The 20231-nt window shown below is 39.1% G+C and overlaps 1 protein-coding gene across 15 annotated transcripts in view; it reads right to left on the reverse strand.

Moving 5' to 3' along the window:
* The window catches only part of KHDRBS2 (KH RNA binding domain containing, signal transduction associated 2), a 722049-nt gene that overhangs the window by 222667 nt on the left and 479151 nt on the right, over nucleotides 1-20231 (reverse strand). The gene's annotated exons all lie outside the window — the stretch shown is intronic.

Genomic DNA, 20231 nt, shown 5'->3' on the forward strand with positions numbered 1-20231 from the left:
GAGACATTGGAGACATGGGTTCAGTCCTTGGTCAGGAAGATCCTCTGGAGAAGGAAATGGCAACCCACTCCAGTATTCTTGCCTGGAAAACACCATGGACAGAGGAACCTAGTGGGCTACAGACCACGGGGTTGCAAGAATCAGGCATGACGGAGTGACTAAGCATGCAAGCATTATTTCTGTAGATATTACAAAATATAATAGCTTTGAAAAAAGAAATGCTCCTGTGATAGAAGTGATCCAGTTGTGTCCAGTTCTTTGCAATCCTATGGAATGTAGACTGCCAGGGTCCTCTGTCCGTGGTATTCTCCAGACAAGAATACTGGAGTGGGTTGCCATGCCCTTTGCCAAGGGATCTTCCTGGACCAGGAATTGAACCCATGTTGCATGTCTCCTGAGTTAGGAAATATATTCTTTACCACCAGCACCACCTGGGAAGCCCTCAAAAGGGATTATGTGCAGCCAAATGTACTTTCTTAGATTTAGGAACCTAAAGTTTGTTCAATGTTGATATTTAAAATAAAAAATGTGAGCCTAATCAGCATATGAAATATGATACGAGACTGCATAATGAAGTGAACATTTAAATGTAATCACTGAACATAATAAAACTAACAGCAGAGAGGGTGAGTTTCTTCATCTTTGGTAATTCTGATTCTGTTTTAATTTTCTTCATCATAATAGTCATAAAAATATTTTCCAAAGCTAATTGCTTTTGGTTTTAGGATATATATTGTATTTGCATTCATTATGGCTCTTACTCTAGATGCAAATACAAAAATGTTCATGTGTCAACATCTCAGCGGATGAGAATTATAAGGTAGAGACCTGGTTGCCTTCTTGGGGTTGTTAGTAGGGTTTACCACTCAACTCTTTTAGTAGAAAGAGTATACTGAAAAGAAGTCTAGTTGATTCAAACAGTGCATAGGTATCTTTTTGTTAAAAAAAAAAAAAAATAGAAAAAGTAAAATTCTCTTCTATATTTATTTACAGGTTTGACTCATGTTTACTTATCACATTTATCACTTATTCCTTCCTTTCTCTTTCCTATCCCCCATCTCTCCCTCTCTCTCCCTCTTTCTTTCAGTCTTTCTTCTTTTCTTTCAAACATTGAAATCCCACAGTGAGGAAAGCAAAGGGAAGCAAAGTGAATTTATCAAGGCCTCTAATTGGAATGCTTACTGCCAGAATGATGCCTTCACTACCACAGACTGTACTCTCATCAGATTTTTAAATTTTCCAGTTGGATTAGAAAATGAGAAAAGCTCGAGGTTCATCATTTGAATATTGGAACTTTTAAGTTTGAAGAGATGCAGCCAAAATCTACTGACATTATGACTAATGCAGATGGAGATAACAACTTCAGACTCTACCAGTTGTAGAAGGTTCTCTAAAGATGCTCATTTTATGCCTACATATCAATTCCACATTAAATATTTCTTAATAAAGTATTTTAGTTGCAAGAGCAATGAGGTGTAAGAACCCTCATTGAGTAAGTGTCAGGGTCTTTAATCAGTTGTGGTGTCAACCATGGACACAGTTCATTAATCACAGGCTGCATTTCTCTCTTCCACCAGTTCAGTGGCTCAGCTGTGTCCGACTCTTTGTGACTCCATGGGCTGCAGGACATCAGGCCTCCCTGTCCATCACCAACTCCCAGAGCTTACACAAACTCATGTCCATTGAGTCAGTGATGCCATCCAACCAACTCATCCTCTGTTGTCCTCTTCTTTCTCCCGCCTTCAGTCTTTCCCAGCATCAGGGTCTTTTCCAATGAGTCAGTTCTTTGCATTAGGTAGCCAAAGTATTGGAGATTCAGTTTCAATGTCAATGCTTCCAATGAATATTCCGGACTGATTTCCTTTAGTATGGACTGGTTGCATCTCCTTGCAGTCCAAGGGACTCTCAAGAGTCTTCTCCATCACCACAGTTCAAAAGCATCACATCTTCAGCGCTCAGCTTTCTTTATAGTCCAACTCTCACATCCATACATGACTACTGGAAAAACCATAGCCTTGACTAGATGGACGTTTGGTGGCAAAGTAATGTCTCTACTTTTTAATATGCTGTCTAGGTTGGTCAAAACTTTTCATCCAAGGAGCAAGCCTCTGTTAACTTCATGGCTGCAGTCACTATCTGCAGTGATCTTTGAGCCCCCCAAAATAAAGTTTGCTACTGTTTCCACTGTTTCCCCATCTATTTGCTATGAAGTGATGGGACCGGATTCCATGATCTTAGTTTTCTGAATGTTGAGCGTTAAGCCAACTTTTTCACTTTCCTTTCACTTTCATCAAGAGGCACTTTTGTTCTTCTTCACTTTCTGCTATAAGGGTGGTATCATCTGCATATCTGAGGTTATTGATATTTCTCCCATCAATCTTGATTCCAACTTGTACTTCATCCAGCCCAATGTTTCTCATGATGTACTCTGCATATAAATTAAATAATCAGGGTGACAATATACAGCCATGATGTACTCCTTTTCCTATTTGGATCCAGTCTGTTGTTCCATGTCCAGTTCTAACTGTTGCCTCCTGACCTGCATACAGGTTTCTCAACAGGCAGGTCAGGTGGTCTGGTATTCCCATCTCTTTCAGAATTTTCCACAGTTTGTTGTGATCCACACAGTCAAAGGCTTTGGCATAGTCAATAAAGCAGATAGATGTTTTTCTGGAACTCTCTTGCTTTTTTGATGATACAGCGCATATTGGCAATTTGATCTCTGGTTCCTCTGCCTTTTCTATGCATAACACATGATCAGAAATGCTGGTCTAGAGGAAGCACAAGCTGAATCAAGATTGCTGGGAGAATTATCAATAACCTCAGATATGCAGATGACACCACCCTTATGGCAGAAAGTGAAGAACTACTAAAGAGCCTCTTGATGAAATTGAAAGATGAGAGTGAAAAAGTTGGCTTAAAGCTCAACATTAAGAAAACTAAGACCATGGCATCCGGTCCCATCACTTCATGGCAAATAGATGGGGAAACAGTGGCTGACTTTCTCTTTGGGAGCTCCAAAATCACTGCAGATGCTGATTACAGCCATGAAATTAGCAGACATTTACTTCTTGGAAGGAAAGTTATGAACATCCTAGACAGCATATTAAAAAGCAGAGACATTACTTTGTCAACAAAGGTCTGTCTAGTCAAGGCTGTGGTTTTTCCAGTAGTCATGTATGGATGTGAGAGTTGGACTATAAAGAAAGCTGAGCGCTGAAGATGTGATGCTTTTGAACTGTGGTGTTGGTGAAGACTCTTGAGAGTCCCTTGGACAGCAAGGAGATCCAACCAGTCCATCCTAAAGAAAATCCATCTTGAATATTCATTGGAAGGACTGAGGTTGAAGCTGAAACTCCAATACTTTGGCCACCTGATGCGAAGAGCTGACTCATTTGAAAAGATCCTGATGCTGGGAAAGATTGAGGGCAGGAGGAGTAGGGGACGACAGAGGGTGAGATGGTTGGATGGCATCACTGACTCAATGGACATGAGTTTGGGTGAACTCTGGGAGTTGGTAATGGACAGGGAGGCCTGGCGTGCTGCAGTTCATGGGGTAGCAAATAGTCGGACATGACTGAGGGACTGAACTGAATTGAACTGAAACTGTATCTGCTTTGTGTTTTTCCACCTGCAGGCTGTCATAAATATTGCATACTTAGAAAAAGAAAAAAAAAACAATGAATAAGGAAAATTCTAGAAATTTTTACTATTTAGTTTGTATTTAAAAGAATACATATCATGATATAGTTTGTTTGGGAATTTATGGATTTTTATAGTATGTGTCTTCCTTCCTCCCTTTTCTTTCTTGGCCAAGCCATGCAGCTTGCCGTTCCTCAATCCATGCAGTTCCTCAACCAGAGATTGAACCTTCACTCTCTGAAGTGAAAGGGCAAAGTCTTCACCACTGGACCACCAGGGAATTCCCAGAAAGTATCTTTTAAAAATAAATAATGACATATATATATACACTACCATATGTAAAATAGATAGCTAGTGGAAGCTGCTGTATAGTTTCTGACTATATAGGAAGCTGGTAAAGAATCTGCCTCCAGTGCGGGAGACCTGGGTTCAATGCCTGGGTTGGGAAGATCCCCTGGAGAAGGGAAAGGCTACCCACTCCGGTATTCTGGCCTGGAGAATTCCATAGACTGTACAGTCCACGTTAGCGCAAAGAGTTGGACATGACTGAGCGACTTTCACTTCTTCACTTCATGAAGGTGCAATAGTATTATGTCTAAGAAATAACGAAAACCACCACAATATTGTAAAGTAATTAACCTCCAATTAAAATTAAAAAAAAAAAAACACAACAATGTACAGACCTTAAATAAATAAACAATGCTGTAGGGAAAACAGTACTGATAGACTTGCCCAAGGTTGCCACACACTTTCAATCTGTAAAATACACATTATCTGGGAAGCTCAATGAAGTAAAACAATGAAATGAGATCTGCCTGTAACAATTTTTCTATTTACACTTCATGGACTAGACTATAAACTTAACTTTTACATGCATTGTGAAACCCCACATTTCATGTGACTCCATTTATTGTGACATTTGTTTCATTGTGGAACAAAACCCACAATATTTCTAAGCTATATCTATGTTTCTTTCCACTAAGTTGATAATTATCACAATTCATTCATGATGATTTTAAGGGCTGGTAAAGACAGCGAATAAACAAATTATAACTGTCATAAATTTCCTTTTGTCAAACATTTACTCAGTAAAGTTTTATTTTATGTAAAATGCATTGTGGTCATTCACCTAAAGTGGCTCTTATTTTTTATTTTTCCTCAATCACTCACATAGAGTGGTATAGTATTTGTATACATCCTAGGTACATCCTCCCATATAATTTCAATGATCTCTAGATTATTTATAATACCTAGTACAACATAAATGGGATGTAAATAGCTGCCAATGCATGGAAAATTGAGGTTTTGCTTTCTTGAACTTTCTGTAATTGTGTGTTTGTTTGTTTGTTTTTTTATTCAAATATTTTGGATCCTCAGTTGATTGAATCCACAAAAGCAGAAGCTGCAGATAAAGAGGGCTGGCTAAAATTTAGAAAACTTGTGATTACTATGTACTTTCTCCTCTCTTCAAAATATATAAAATTACTTTTGAAGATTAGATAGGCCTTTGTCAGCCTTATAACCTGAAGATGTCTTTATCAAAAACTTGGAGGCCATCTTTTTAAAAATGCAAGCATTGACATAGATAACATCCCTACCTCCCAGGTTCTGTGGGGAAGTAGGAGCTTAACTTTGGTAGGGGTTTACTCCAGGTTGCAAAATTACTTCCTGTTATAAAGATATGGGTTTCTTTCTTTATCTGGATAAAGCCAATTATCCAGTATAGATGGTTACCTCAATAACCAGATAAAGTTAGGATGAACTCTGTGTGACAGACAAAAGAGCACTGTCAAATCCTGTTCCTTGAAGACTAGCTATTAGCCATCTTGAAAACATATGTGGGATGGGTTGTACTGTTGTATATAAAAGGTAGGATTTCTTTCTGTTTTCATATTCTTATAGTGGGTTGCCTGTATTGTGTGTCTCATTCTCACTGAGAACTTTTGGTTCAGTTCAGTTCAATCGCTCAGTCCTATCTGACTCTTTGAGACCCATGGACTCAAAGGGAGTCCTCCCTGTCAATCACCAACTCCCGGAGTTTACACAAACTCATGTCCATTGAATCAGTGATGCCATCCAACCATCTCATCCTCTCTCATCACTTTCTCCTCCTGCCCTCAATCTTTCCCAGAATCAGGGTCTTTCAAAGGAGTCAGTTCTTCATATAGGGTGGCCAAAGTATTGGAGTTTCAGCTTCAACATCAGTCCTTCCAATGAACACTCAGGGCTGATCTCATTTAGGATGGACTGATTAGATCTCCTTGCAGTCCAAGGGACTCTCAAGAGTCTTCTCCAACACCACAAAGCATCAATTCTTCGGCAATCAGCTTTCTTTATAGACCAACTTTCACATCCATACATGACTACTGGAAAAACCATAGCCTTGACCAGATGGACTTTTGTTGGCAAAGTAATGTCTCTGTTTTTTAATATGCTGTCTAGGTTGGTCATAGCTTTTCTTCCAAGGAGCAAGTGTATTTTAATTTCATGGCTGCAGTCACAATCTGCAGTGATTTTGGAGCCCCCCAAAATAGTCTGCTATGTTTCCACTGTTTCCCCATTTATCTGCCATGAAGTGACAGGACCAGATGCCATGATCTCAGTTTTCTGAATATTGAACTTTAAGCCAAATTTTTCACTTTTCTCTTTCACTTTCATCAAGAGACTCTTTAGTTCTTCTTCAGTTAGAGCTTATTCAATAACAAAACTGTATTTTCATTTTCTAACATGTATATGAAGAGTATTTCTGGATTAGGAGATTTTGCTTTTAGTTATAGTTCTCCAAAAATTGATGTCATTAATAATATAGAGATATGTCATTTCACGGCACCCACCCATCAGAATAAGATCCAGTTTCCCTCTCAGTCAGTCTCTCCAATCAGGAAACTTAATCCATAAGCCTCTTATCCTTCTCCATCGGAGGGCAGACAGACTGAAAACCACAATCACAGAAAACTAACCAATCTAATCACATGGACCACAGCCTTGTCTAACTCAATGAAACTATGAGCCTTGCCATGTAGGGCCATTCAAGATGGACAGGTCATGGTGGAGAAGTCTGACAAAACGTGGTCCACTGGAGAAGTGAATGGCAAAACATTTCAATATTCCTGCCTTGAGAACCCCATGAAGAGTATGAAAAGGCAAAAATGTAGGAGACTGAAAGATGAACTCCCCAGGTCAGTGGTGCCCAATATGCTACTAGAGATCAGTGGAGAAATAACTCCAGAAAGAATGAAGAGAAGTAGCCAAAGCAAAAACAACACCCAGATGTGACTGGTGATGGGCGCAAGGTCTGATGCTGTAAAGAGCAATATTGCATAGGAAACTGGAATATTAGGTCCATGAATCATGGCAGATTCGAAGTGATCAAACAGGAGATGGCAAGAGTAAACGTTGACATTTTAGGAATCAGTGAACTAAAATGGACTGGAATGGGTGAATTTAACTGGAATGCAAAAGCAGGAAGCCAAGAAACACCTGGAGTAACAAGCAAATTTGGCCTTGGAGTGCAGAATGAAACAGGGGAAAGGCTAATAGAATTTTGCCTTTGCTAAGAGAATGTACTGGTCATACCAAACACCCTCTTCCAAAAACACAACAGTAGTCTCTACACATGGACATCACCAGAAGGTCAACACCAAAATCAGACTGATTATATTCTTTGCTGCCAAAGATGCAGAAGCTCTATACAGTCAGAAAAAACAAGAACGGGAGCTGATTGTGGCTCAGATCATGAACTCCTTGTTTGCAAATTCAGACTTAAATTGAAGAAAGGAGAAAAACACTAGACCATTCAGGTATGACCTAAATCAAATCCCATATGACTATACAGTGGAAGTGAAAAATAGTTTTAAGGGACTAGATCTGATATACAGAGTGCATGATGAACTATGGATGGAGGTTCGTGACAGTGTACAGGAGACAGGAATCAAGATCATCCCCAAGAAAAAGAAATGCAAAAAAGCAAAATGGCTGTCTGAGGAGGCCTTACAAATAGCTGTGAAAAGGAAAAAAAAAAAAAAAAAAAAGCTGTGAAAAGAAGAGAAGTGAAAAGCAAAGGAGAAAAGGAAAGATACAGCTATTTGAATGCAGAGTTCCAAAGAATAGCAAGGAGATATAAGAAAGCCTTCCTCAGCAACAAATGCAAAGAAATAGAGGAAAATAATAGAATGGGAAAGACTAGAAATCTCTTCAAGAAAATTAGAGATACCAAGGGAACATTTCATGCAAAGATGGGCTCAATAAAGGACAGAAATGGTAGGGACCTAACAAAAGCAGAAGATAGTAAAAAGACGTGGCAAAAATACACAGAAGAACTGTACAAAAAAGATCTTCACGACCCAGATATTCACGATGGTGTGATCACGGATCACCTAGAGCCAGACATCCTGGAATGTGAAGTTAAGTGGGCCATAGGAAGCATCACTAAGAACAAAGCTAGTGGAGGTGATGGAATTCCAGTTGAGCTATTTTAAATCCTAAAAGATGATGCTGTGAAAGTGCTGCACTCATTATGTCAGCAAATTTGGAAAACTTAGCAGTGCCCACAGGACTGGAAGAGGTAAGTTTTCATTCAAATCCCAAAGAAAGGCAATGCCCAAGAATACTCAAAGTACCGCACAATTGCACTCATTTCACATGCTAGTAAAATAATGGTCAAAATTCTCCAAGCCAGGCTTCAGCAATACGTGAACTGTGAACTTCCATATGTTCAAGCTGGTTTTAGAAAAGGCAGAGGAACCAGAGATCAAATTGCCAATATCTGTTGAATCATCGAAAAAGCAAGAGAGTTCCAGAACATCTATTTCTGCTTTATTGACTATGCCAAAGCCTTTGACTGTGTGGATCACAATAAACTGTGTATAAGTTTGAAAGAGATGGGAACACCAGAATACCTGACCTGCCTTTTGAGAAACCTGCATGTAGGTCAGGAAGCAACAGTTAGAACATGATGTGGAACAACAGACTGGTTCCAAACAGGTAAAGAGTACGTCAAGGCTCTATATTGTCACCCTGCTCATTTAACTTATATGCAGAGTACATCATCAGAAACGCTGGGCTGGAAGAAGCACAAGCTGAAATCAAGATTGCCAGAAGAAATATCAATAACCTCAGATATGCAGATTACACCACCCTTATGGCAAAAAGTGAAGAACTAAAGAACCTCTTGATGAAGGTGAAAGAGGAGAGTGAAAAAGCTGACTTAAAGCTCAACATTCAGAAAACTAAGATCATGCAATCTCATCCCATCATTTCATGGCAAATGGATGGGTAAACAGTGGAAACAGTGGCTGACTTTATTTTTTTGGGCTCCAAAATCACTGCGGATGGTGATTGCAGCCATGAAATCAAAAGACACTTACTCCTTGTAAGAAAAGTTATGACCAACCTAGACAGCATATTAAAAAGCAGAGGCATTAGTTTGTCAACAAAGGTCCATCTAGTCAAGGCTATGGTTTTTCCAGTAGTCATGTATGGATGTGAGAATTGGACTATTAAGAAGTCTGAGCGCTGAAGATGTGATGTTCTTAAACTGCGGTGCTGGAGAAGACTCTTGAGAGTCCCTTGAACTGCAAGAAGATCCAACCAGTCCATCCTAAAGGAGATCAGTCCTGGGTGTTTGTTGGAAGGACTGATGTTGAAGCTAAAAGTCCAATACCTTGGCCACCTGATACGAAGAGCTGACGCATTTGAAAAGACCCTGATGCTGGTAAAGATTGAGGACATAAGGAGAAGGGGATGACAGAGGATGAGATGGTTGGATGGCATCACTGACTCAACGGACATGAGTTTGGGTAAACTCCAGGAGTTGGTGATGACGGGAGGTCTGCTGTGCTGCCGTTCATGGGGTTGCATAGGGTCGGACATGACTGAGCGACAGAACTAACACACACACACTAGTAAAGTAATCGTCAAAATTCTCCAGGTCAGGTTTCAACCATACGTGAACCGTGAACTTCCAGAGGTTCAAGTTGTTTTTAGAAAAGGCAGAGGAACCAGAGATCCAATTGCCAACATCCACTGGATCAGTGAAAAAGCAAGAGAGTTCCAAAAAAATATCTATTTCTGCTTTATTGACTATGCCAAAGCCTTTGACTGTGTGGATCACAACAAACTATGGAAAATTCTGAAAGTGATGCAGATAGCAGACCACCTGACCTGCCTCTTGAGAAACGTGCATGCAGGTCAGGAAGCAACAGTTAGAACTGGATATGGAGCAACGGCTTGTTCCAAATAGGAAAAGGAGTTTCAAGGCTGTATATTGTCAGCCTGCTTATTTAACTTATATGCAGAGTACATCATGAGAAACACTGGGCTGGAGGAAGCACAAGCTGGAATCAAGGTTGCTGGGAGAAACATCAATAACCTCAGATATGCAGATGACACTACCCTTATGGCAGAAAGTGAAGAAGAACTAAATAGTCTCTTGTTGAAAGTGAAAGAAGAGAGTGAAAAAGATAGCTTAAAGCTCAGCATTCAGGAAACGAAATTCATGGCATCTGGCCCCATCACTTCATGGCAAATAGATGGGGAAACAGTGGACACAGTGGTAGAGTTTGCTCTTTTTTTTTGGGGGGGGGGGAGGGGGTCTAAAATTACTGCAGATGGTGACTGCAGCCATGAAATTAAAAGACACTTGCTCCTTGTAAGAAAAGTTATGGCCAATCTAGACAGCATATTAAAAAGCAGAGACATTATTTTGCCAAGAAAGTCTGTCTAGTCGAAGCTATGCTTTTTCCAGTAGTCATGTATGGATCTGAGCGTTGGACTCTAAAGAAAGCTGAGTGCTAAGGAATTGATGCTTTTTAACTGTGGTGTTGTCTGAGAAGACTCTTGAGAGTCCTTTGGACTGCAAGGAGATCCAGCCAGTCAATCCTAAAGGAAATCAGTCCTGAATATTCATTGAAATACTGATGTTGAAGCTGAAACTCCAATACTTTGGCTACCTGATGTGAAGAACTGACTCCTTTGAAAAGACCTGGTGGTGGGAAAGATTGAAGGCATGAGGAGAAGGGAATGACAGAGGATGAGATATTTGCATGACATCACCGACTCAATGGATATGAGTTTGAGTAAGTTCCGCGAGCTGATGATGGACAGAGAGGCCTGGCATGCTGCAGACCATGGGGTCTCAAAGAGTCAGACATGACTGAGCAACTGAACTGAACTGATGTCATTTCAGAGCAATGAGTGCAATCAATTAATTTTATTTTACAGATTAAAATATACTTGACCAATTCATTAAATATGATTGCTTCTTCTTAATGTTATACACTGATTTTATTGTTAGATTGATAAATCACTGGCCTTCATAATTAATAATTGTTATATACATTTGCTTGTTTTGGTTTCGTGGCTGGCACATCTTTAATAATCTCTAACCTGTTAGCAAAACATCTGTACTAATTCCTAAAGTTCCTTTTAGAAAGTAATTTCTCACATATGATTATGTGCCAGACTATATACTGTGACTGTGGATACAAGACAAGGCAAGATGGTCACAGGGAAATGGATTTTTGAAATTGTCTTTTTAAACAAGCCCCTGTGAGGCAGGGCTCTGGAACCCACATTTTATGAAATACCATTTATGAAACTAACTACCCTCCCTCTATTTCTTTCCACATCCAAACTCCAAAACCTTAATATATCTAAAGAAAATTGCTTAACACATTTGCATTTGAACACTCAGGTTGCAATATTATATGTACAACACTGTATAGATCTCCCCATGTACAAATGAATCTAGAAGGGACTCCATCAAAAATTATATATTGAGAAAGATGAAGGCATATTTTCTTTTTACCAGGTTCCAGGAGTCTCATACATCTTATCTGTTCTTCACTGTCAGCTCTTTAAATGAATTTCCCTGATCACCAAGACCTGCAACCCCTGGCTCTACCATCAGACTCCTACCATCGCTCATTCACATTGCTTTTATTGCATTCATTATAATACAATATATACCTACTTGTTTCCCTTTTATGCTATAAATTACTTGCAGTTGGGAAAATTTTCTTATTTACATTTTCAACTATGCTAAGTTGAAAAGCAGGTACACAAATAATTTTGGATACTTACATAAGTGTACCTGCATACAAATTTGTATTTGTTGTCAGAAAAATTATTCAAATTTAGAAAAAAAAAAAAAAAACCACAAAGAAATGGACAGAATTATCTTTAAGTATCACATAGGAGCAACAACTACCCAAGAATTGTCTCAGGAGGAATTTGGTTCCTGTCACTGTTTTTCTTCATTATAGGTCCCAGACTTCCCTTGCTAACTTGTAGATTTCCTCCAGCAGAGTTGAGGATAATTTCTGTGTGGTGGAACAGATAACCATAATGACTGATGGTCTGTTAGATACTAACCAGTTTGTATCTAACTAAAGAGAGTTTGTATGCTCTCTTAATATTTATTCATTAAATTGACTATAAATACCCTAATTTCTGAAATTCTCCTTAAGCTGCTAACAATACCACTGCTTCCCTCATTAATCAATGAGTTAAACAGGATCTTTGGCAGAGAGTTCTATAAGATTTGCCTGAGAGTAATAATTTTAACTTTTTGAAAATTAAGCTTTAACAGTAGTATTTTTTCTATTAAAATAACTATTCCTCTTTCCAAACATCACTTAGAAGTTATTTACATGTTAATAAAATCAAGCTGTTTTGAAATAATCTCCTTATAAAAAACTACAAAGTATACAAACAAATTTTATTTAAGCTAAAAAAATCTCTTTAATATGCTCTAAAATAGAAAATCTAGCATCCTGTTTAGTTTATTATCAATAATAGGCTTATTTTAACCACTATCTTGCTAAGTCTATGAAAGTGTATCTGTCCTCAGCATTGACTTTGGACATCAATGACATGACAGGTCATGTTCCCAGGGAAATGAGGTATTTTTTAATCTAAATCTTTCCCAAAGACACAAAAGAGCCTTTGATGAGACTCATAAAGTGCTATTAATTGGCACAATTTTGTAAATCAACTACACTTCAATTAAAAATGCTATTAATTTGAGTTATAGACCATGATTAATCATCTTCCAAATTTTAGAGTGGGTAGAGATCTCTTAAACGATTATTTGTGCTTAAAGATTTATTAGAACGAATCTTAGCCTTATGGTGGGGACAAGGACCAGGTGCTTCGTAGCTTCCACATCTCACTGGCGGGGGCAGCAATGCTGTTACCCATGGGCCGTCTTACCAGCATCTCAGTTATTATTTGAAAAACAAAAGAATGTTCAGATATGAATGCTTCCTAAATCCAAAGTTCACCGCAGCAGGATAAGTATTGTCACCCAGAGGCTTCAATCAAATCCAGGCCCTGACACTTAGTAACTCTCCATCTGTGAGTAACGTCAGAGCCTCAACCTCCAGTTAGGATGCAGATATAAACCTGCATTTCAATTGTCAACTCTCAGGCATAGAGCTTCTGTCACTTGAATTTAGGCAGCTGCTGAGGGCAAACTGAGGCAACGCTCCTTAAGAGAGAGAGGGGGCTCTGATGGGATGGGGCTGAGAAGATCCAGAACAGCGGGGGTTCTTTAGAACATTGCCCCTCCCCCACATCACTGTTGTTATAACCAAAGGTTTTATTGTTTCATCCAGACTTGTTCTTGTTGGAGAGGTTGTAAATAACTTTTCAAAGAATCTGAAAATGCCACTTGAATGGTCATCTTATGTTGTCGACTGGTTACAACATTGCTGAGAACCTCAAGGTTTCCGTCCTAGGCTCTTCTGAGAGTCTTCTGGCTGATCACTCATCTCCGTTTTTTCTCTCAACCTTCAAGAATGTTGTTAGGATCAACTGTCCCACAAACAAATATTATTTTAACTTCCTTGTCTAAAAACCTCTTCAAGAAAACTGAACAAAAAATATCCTCTACTTGTCTCGCAATGTAAATTCTGTCTTTCAGCATTTGGATATTATAAGCTGAACTATGTCTCTAAAAAATCCATGTTGAAGTCCTAACCTGGCCCAGCACCTCAGAATGCGATTGGTTTGGAAGGCTTAAAGAGGTAATTAAGGTGATAAAAGGCCATTTGTGTGCCCCTAATCCCATATTACTGGTGATCTTATTAGAAAAGATTAGAACATGAACAACATACAGACTGAGGGGAAACCTGTGAGGACATGGAGAGGATTTGACCATCTGCAAGCCGACATCTGTTGGATCATAGAAAAAGCAAGAGAATTCCAAAAAACTTCTACTTCTACTTCACTGACTACACTAAAACCTTTGTGTGGATCACAAGAAACTGTGGAAAATTCTTAAAGAGATGGGAATACCAGACCACCTTACCTGCTTCCTGAGAAATCTATATGAAGGAAAAGAAACAGCAGTTAGAACCAGACATTGAAGAACAGAGTGGTTTAAAACTGGGAAAGGAGTACATCAAGACTGTATATTGGCCTCTGCATATTTAACTTATATGCAGAGTACATCATGTGAAATTCCGGGCTAGATGAAGCATAAACTGGAATCAAGATTGCCGGGAGAAATATCAATAACCTCAGATATGCAGGTGACACCACCCTTATGGCAGAAAGCAAAAGGAACTAAAGAGTCTCTTGATGAAGGTGAATGAGGACAGTGAAAAAGCTGGCTTAAAATTTAACATTCAAAAAACTAAGAGCATAGCATCCGATCCCATCACTTCATGGCAAATAGACGGGGAAACAATGGAAACAGTAACAGATTTTATTTTCTTGGGCTCCAAAATCATTACAAATGGTGACTGCAACCATGAAATTAAAAGGTACTTGCTCCTTGGAAGAAAAGCTATGACAAACCTAGACAGCATATTAAAAAGCAGACACATTACTTTGACAACAAAAGTCTGTATAGTCAAAGCTATGGTTTTTCCAGTAGTCATGTATGGATGTGAGAGTTGGACCATAAAGAAGGCTGAGCGCTGAAGAATTGATGCTTTCAAACTGTGATGTTGGAGATGTTGGAGAAGACCCTTGAGAGTCCCTTGGACTGCAAGGAGATCAAACCAGTAAATCCTAAAGGAAATCAGTCCTGAATATTCATTGGAAGGACTGATGGTGAAGCTGAAACTCCAATATTTTGGCCACCCAATGTAAAGATCTGACTCCTTGGAAAAGACCCTGATGGTGGGAAAGACTGAAGACAGGACAAGAAGGGGACGGCATGGAAGAGATGGTTGGATGGCATCACCGACTCAATGGACATGAGTTTGAGCAAGCTCTGGGAGATGGTGGAGGACAGGGAAGCCTGGCATGCTGCAGACCATGGGACTGCAAAGAGTTATGCATAACTGAAGTTACTTAGCAGCAGCACCAGAAAGTCTAGGAGTAGGCCTCAGAAGAAGTCAAACCTGCTGATACCTCATCCTAGAATCCCAGCCTCCAGAACAGTGAGAAAATAAAATTTAAGCCACCTAACCTGTGATATTTCCATAGGACAACCTTAAGCAAACTGATACATACATCTTAAAAGAAATCTTCACTAAGTTTTGTCCCTTATGTTGTTGTTATTCAGTCACTAAGTCATGTTGACTCTTTGCAACCCCATGAACTGCAGTACTACTGCACAAATGCATCATGCATTTGACAGATAAGCCAAGAATATTAATATAAAATTAAAAACTAAAATTAGTACATAATTGTAAGAAAATATGCACTTTCTGTATTAATCAAACCAATGTAAACCAGAATAACATTGATTTAGTCACCTATCAAAGAATTTTTTCCTTTTAATATTTCTGATAATATCAGTATGATTAAAGAAGAAGGTCAAATCTATTACTGGTAGAAGTCTTATTTGCTAGAAGCTTTACAGAAACCAATTGAGAAAATTTTATAAAGAATGAAAAAGAAAAACTTACAAAGTGAACTATGGCCTAGCAATTCCATTTCTTCTAAATAATTCATGGATGTAATCTCTAAAATTGAATGTGTGTGTGTGGGGTGGTGAGTTATGTTTTCTTTTCTTTACTGAAATATTTATAAAGAAAAATTAAAAACTGCTTACAAATGTAACTGAGGATCACTTTAATCTTAACTCTGCCTGCCACTTCTAACCAGCTAAGCAAAAACCTACTAAATGCCAAGACTCTGTTCCCTCCATCCTTGTACCCATGCACACAAGCATCCCCCACCCTTGAACACATATACATTTTTAAGGTACTCTTGTGTTAGGATCCAGCCCTTGAGCTGGGAATCCCTCCTAGATCAGTCCAGAGCTAGTTATGTTTGGTGTTTTTCATTTCTCTGGCCTCTGTGGGCCCTACCCTCCTTGTGATTCCCCACCCCTTCCACCTTTGTGTCCTCTGCTCCTCTGGCTGTATGCTGTTCTAGTGAGTTCTCTCTGCAGCCATTAACTATCTAGACTTTATCCCCAAATCTAGTCAATGAGTTTGTTGCCTAACTAAGCTATTCTTATACATTAATACTTTAAACCCATTACATTTACTTTCCGTAGTTAAGTAAGTAAGTGTTCATCACCCAGTCATATCAGACTCTTTGTGACCTCACGGACTGTGGCCTGCCAGGCTCCTCTGTCAATGGAACTCTCTAAGCAAGAATAGTGGAGTGGGTAGTCATTCCCTTCCCCCAGGGCTCTTCCTGACCCAGGGATGGAACCTGGGTCTCCTGCACTGCAGATGGATTCTTTACTCTCTGAGCCACCAGGGAAGCCCTGACTTACCATATGCTTTAAAAACTTCTTGCCATTAAAACTTCTGTGTTGTTTTCCACGTGCTAAGGGCTACCCTTGTGGCTCAGCTGGTTGGGAAGATCCCTGGAGAAGGGAAAGGTTACCCTCTCCAGTATTCTGGCCTAGAGAATTCCATGGGCTATACAGTCCGTGGGGTCGTGATGAGTCAGACACAACTGAGTGACTTTCACTTTCATTGGTGTGTGCTAAGTTGCTTCAGTCATGTCCAATTCTTTGAGACCCTATGGACCGTAGCTCGCCAGGCTCCTCTGTCCATGGATTCTCCAGGAAAGAATACTGGAGAGGGTTGCCATGTCCAACTCGAGGGGATCTTCCTAACCCAAGGACTGAACCCATGTTTCCTAAGTCTCATGCATTAGCAGGCAGGTTCTTTATCACTAGTGCCACCAGGTATTAAAAGTTATGTCTTAAGTCTATGTAATATCACAGAAAAATAATTTAAAAGCTGCATAAATATAAGAACAATTATGTGACCAAAAATCTAGTCATTGGGAAAAAGAAGATTAGAAGGAAATAAACTAAAATATTAACAATGAGTTTTGTCTCCTACCTTCTTTCATCTTGCTGACAGTTGGGAATGTAAAAATACCTTGAAAAGCAATGGTTACCCAGGCAACTTCATATACATATGCATACATACATATGCATACATATATATACATATAATTATATATCTCAAATGTACATCAATATATACACTGACCTATATATCAACTATACATCAAATATATGTGTGTGTGTGTGTGTATATATATATATATATATGCTAATTGATATAAGTCTGCAGCAACAGTAGCAATACTCTTTGCTGAATTTTGTCTCTGTATCCAACAGGACTAGGTTCAAGGGCAGGAAACATAAAGCCCCAGATAGAGATAATTTAAATATCACTCATTGCCTAAAAGTCAAGGTGAATGCTTAGGTTTGCTGCGGTTTCCTAAACATCAGGTTCTTCTGTTGTTGCTTCCTGTTCTGAAATACTTTGACCCCAAGGTCCACTAGGGATGGCATCTGCTTTTCTGAGAGTTGGTTGGATGAAATGTAGAATAAGAGAAAAAAAGTTCTCTTACACTATCTTGAAAAATGATTTTTAGAAACTCCCATTACAATATTCTATCCTGGCCAGAACCTAGTCACAGGTCTCCCCTACCTGCAAGGATGCCAGTGGCCCCAGCTATGAAACCTAGAGAAGAATTACTGAAAAGAAAACACATCATTTCTAGCACAGTCTCAATAATTCTTCAAATTTTGAAATATAATTGTGAAATTAAAGTTGTGAGATTTTCTACTTTTTCCATAGCAGTTTTATAATATACTCTAATTTTTCTTCTGCCTCTTTATTCTATTAATATCACCTTTGGCTTCTAGCATCTCAATTTGAATATCTTAATTATTTTAGAATTCATTTATTCTTTAATGTATGGCTTTTATGACATAAATATTTGCTCAGAACCAGACCTATAAACCTGGGTGTTGGTTGTTGCTATTTTCTCTTGAAGCTTGGTGAAAGCACTCAGTCCATACAGGACTCCAGGACAGCATCTCATGCACTGTCCCAATCTCCCTTTCCTTTGGTGTACGTTCCTGAGGTGGCTTCCATGTGGCTCTGTAGAGGGCACCAGTGAGAACGAGCCACATCGGTAACCAGTTACACAATACACCTTTTAGGGCTTTGTGTCCCCTTCTGTTTCAGTCAGTTCAGTTGCTCTGTTGTGTCCAACTCTTTGAGACCCCATGGACTGCAACACCCAAGGCTTCCCTGCTCATCACATCACCAACTCCTGAAGCCTACTCAAACTCATTGTGTCGGTGATGCCATCCAACCATCTCATCCTCTGTCGTCCCCTTCTCCTCTAGTCTTCAATCTTCCCCAGCATCAGGGTCTTTTCAAAGGAGTCAGTTCTTCGCATCAGGTGTCAAAGCATTGGAGTTTCAGCTTCAGCATCAGTCCTTCCAAAGAACATTCAGGACTGATTTCCTTTAGGATGGACTGGTTTGATCTCCTTGCAGTCCATGGGACTCTCAAGAGTCTTCTCCAACACCACAGTTTAAAAGCATCAATTCTTCAGCGCTCAGCTTTCTTTATAGTCCAACTCTCAATCCATACATGACCACTGGAAAAACCATAGCTTTGACTAGATGGACCTTTGTTGGTTAAGTAATGTCTCTGCTTTTTAATATGCTATCTAGGTTTGTCATAGCTTTTCTTCCAAGGAGCAAGTGTCTTTTAATTTCACGGCTGCAGTCACCATCTGCAGTGATTTCAATCAGACTACTTAAATTTTGGCTATTGGGTAAGCTAACTCACTTATATTCTCTTAAATAAACCATCTCTAGCCAACTCCTTGTTTCCACCTCTGATTTTTATCAGAACAAAAACTAAGAGCAATATTAGCATTCTTATGTTCAGTCTGAGCTATACCTGAAGTTTCTGTCCACCACCTTCTAATTCCAGTCTCACTTCCTTTTCCCTTTTTTACTTGTGTATAGTTGATTTTTCCCACCTCTCTCATGTCTGATGTTAAATTTTCACTTTGTATTTTCATTCTCTATTCTGTATTTTAATTTCTCTGTGCCTTTCCTTCCCTGCCCCTTTATTACATCCATGGTCCACACTGGGATCCCTGACACGCGTGTTCACACTGTAATGTCTGATCTTCACCGCTGCTGTGGTTGAGAGCAGATGGTGCTGATTCAGCCCCAGCCTGGTGACTAGTCTGTTGCCCTGCTAATAACAGAAACAAAGCCACCTTGATTTTTGCTTCTATATCACATACTTATTTTTACCCAAGACAGATGACTGAGTGTGAAGGAAGCTCTCCAACACTTATAAATATGCTTAAAGTCTCATGGTTTTAATTTATCTGAAAATAGAAGAATATTGTGGGGTATAATGAAAAGCCCATGAAGCCCATGTTACAGTCAATTTATTTTGAAAGATAATTGTGTGCTATTTCTTATTTTAGATGTAAATTTTATTTTAAAACTTTCCTTTTGCCTCTTCAGTTAGAAGATAGATTCAGAAGATTCTTTCCCAGTTTACTGAGTTATTGTGCTGTTTTGTAAAACCATCGTGTTTTTCCCTTGTGCTTTCCCCTAGGTGTATGGTGTATTTTCTGCTGAGACTTAAACAGCAGTACTTTTTACGACGTGCGAGGTGCTTGAAAAGGTCCAGGCTCACTCCTGGAATTTCTGAGCAAGGTCAGCAGTACAATACAGTGGCTGTATTCATCCTGCATTTTTGCATAGTTTCTCTGTCCAGAACATGAGAACAATCATGAGTAGCAAGTCCCTCCAAATATTGTGTTGATGAGCACAGGTCTAAAGTTGCTTTGGACACATTTAATAATATGACATAGTAATTTAAGGCTTCCCTGGTGGCTCAGCCGGTAAAGAATCTACCTGCAATATAGAAGACCTGGGTTTGATCTCTGAGTCAGGAAGATCCCCTGGAGAAGAGAAGAGCAAACCACTCTAGTATTCTTGCCTGGATAACTCCATGGACAGAGGAGCCTGGTGGGCTACAATCCATGGTGTCTCAAAGAGCTGGATGCAACTGAGCTACTTCCACTCACTCACTCATAGTAATTTCAGTAATGATAATATTATAAAATGGACTTTAATTAAGTAACTGGCCTTCCTGGATTTGCCTCCCCCACCTTATTTTTAAGGTGGACTTAAAAATGGACTTAATGGACTCCAGTAATATTCTAACTATGTATTTCAGAAATATATGGAAAATATATGCCAGATTAGTTTTGGATATAATAGCATATTCATTTCAATTTATGAAGTGAAATGACTACATAAATTGATTAAGATGAATTTGAAAATATAACTTTCAATATATAGGTTAAAAGAATGATTAAACTTT

This window comes from Cervus elaphus, chromosome 7 (genome assembly GCF_910594005.1).
Source record: "Cervus elaphus chromosome 7, mCerEla1.1, whole genome shotgun sequence".
Lineage (NCBI taxonomy): Eukaryota > Metazoa > Chordata > Mammalia > Artiodactyla > Cervidae > Cervus > Cervus elaphus.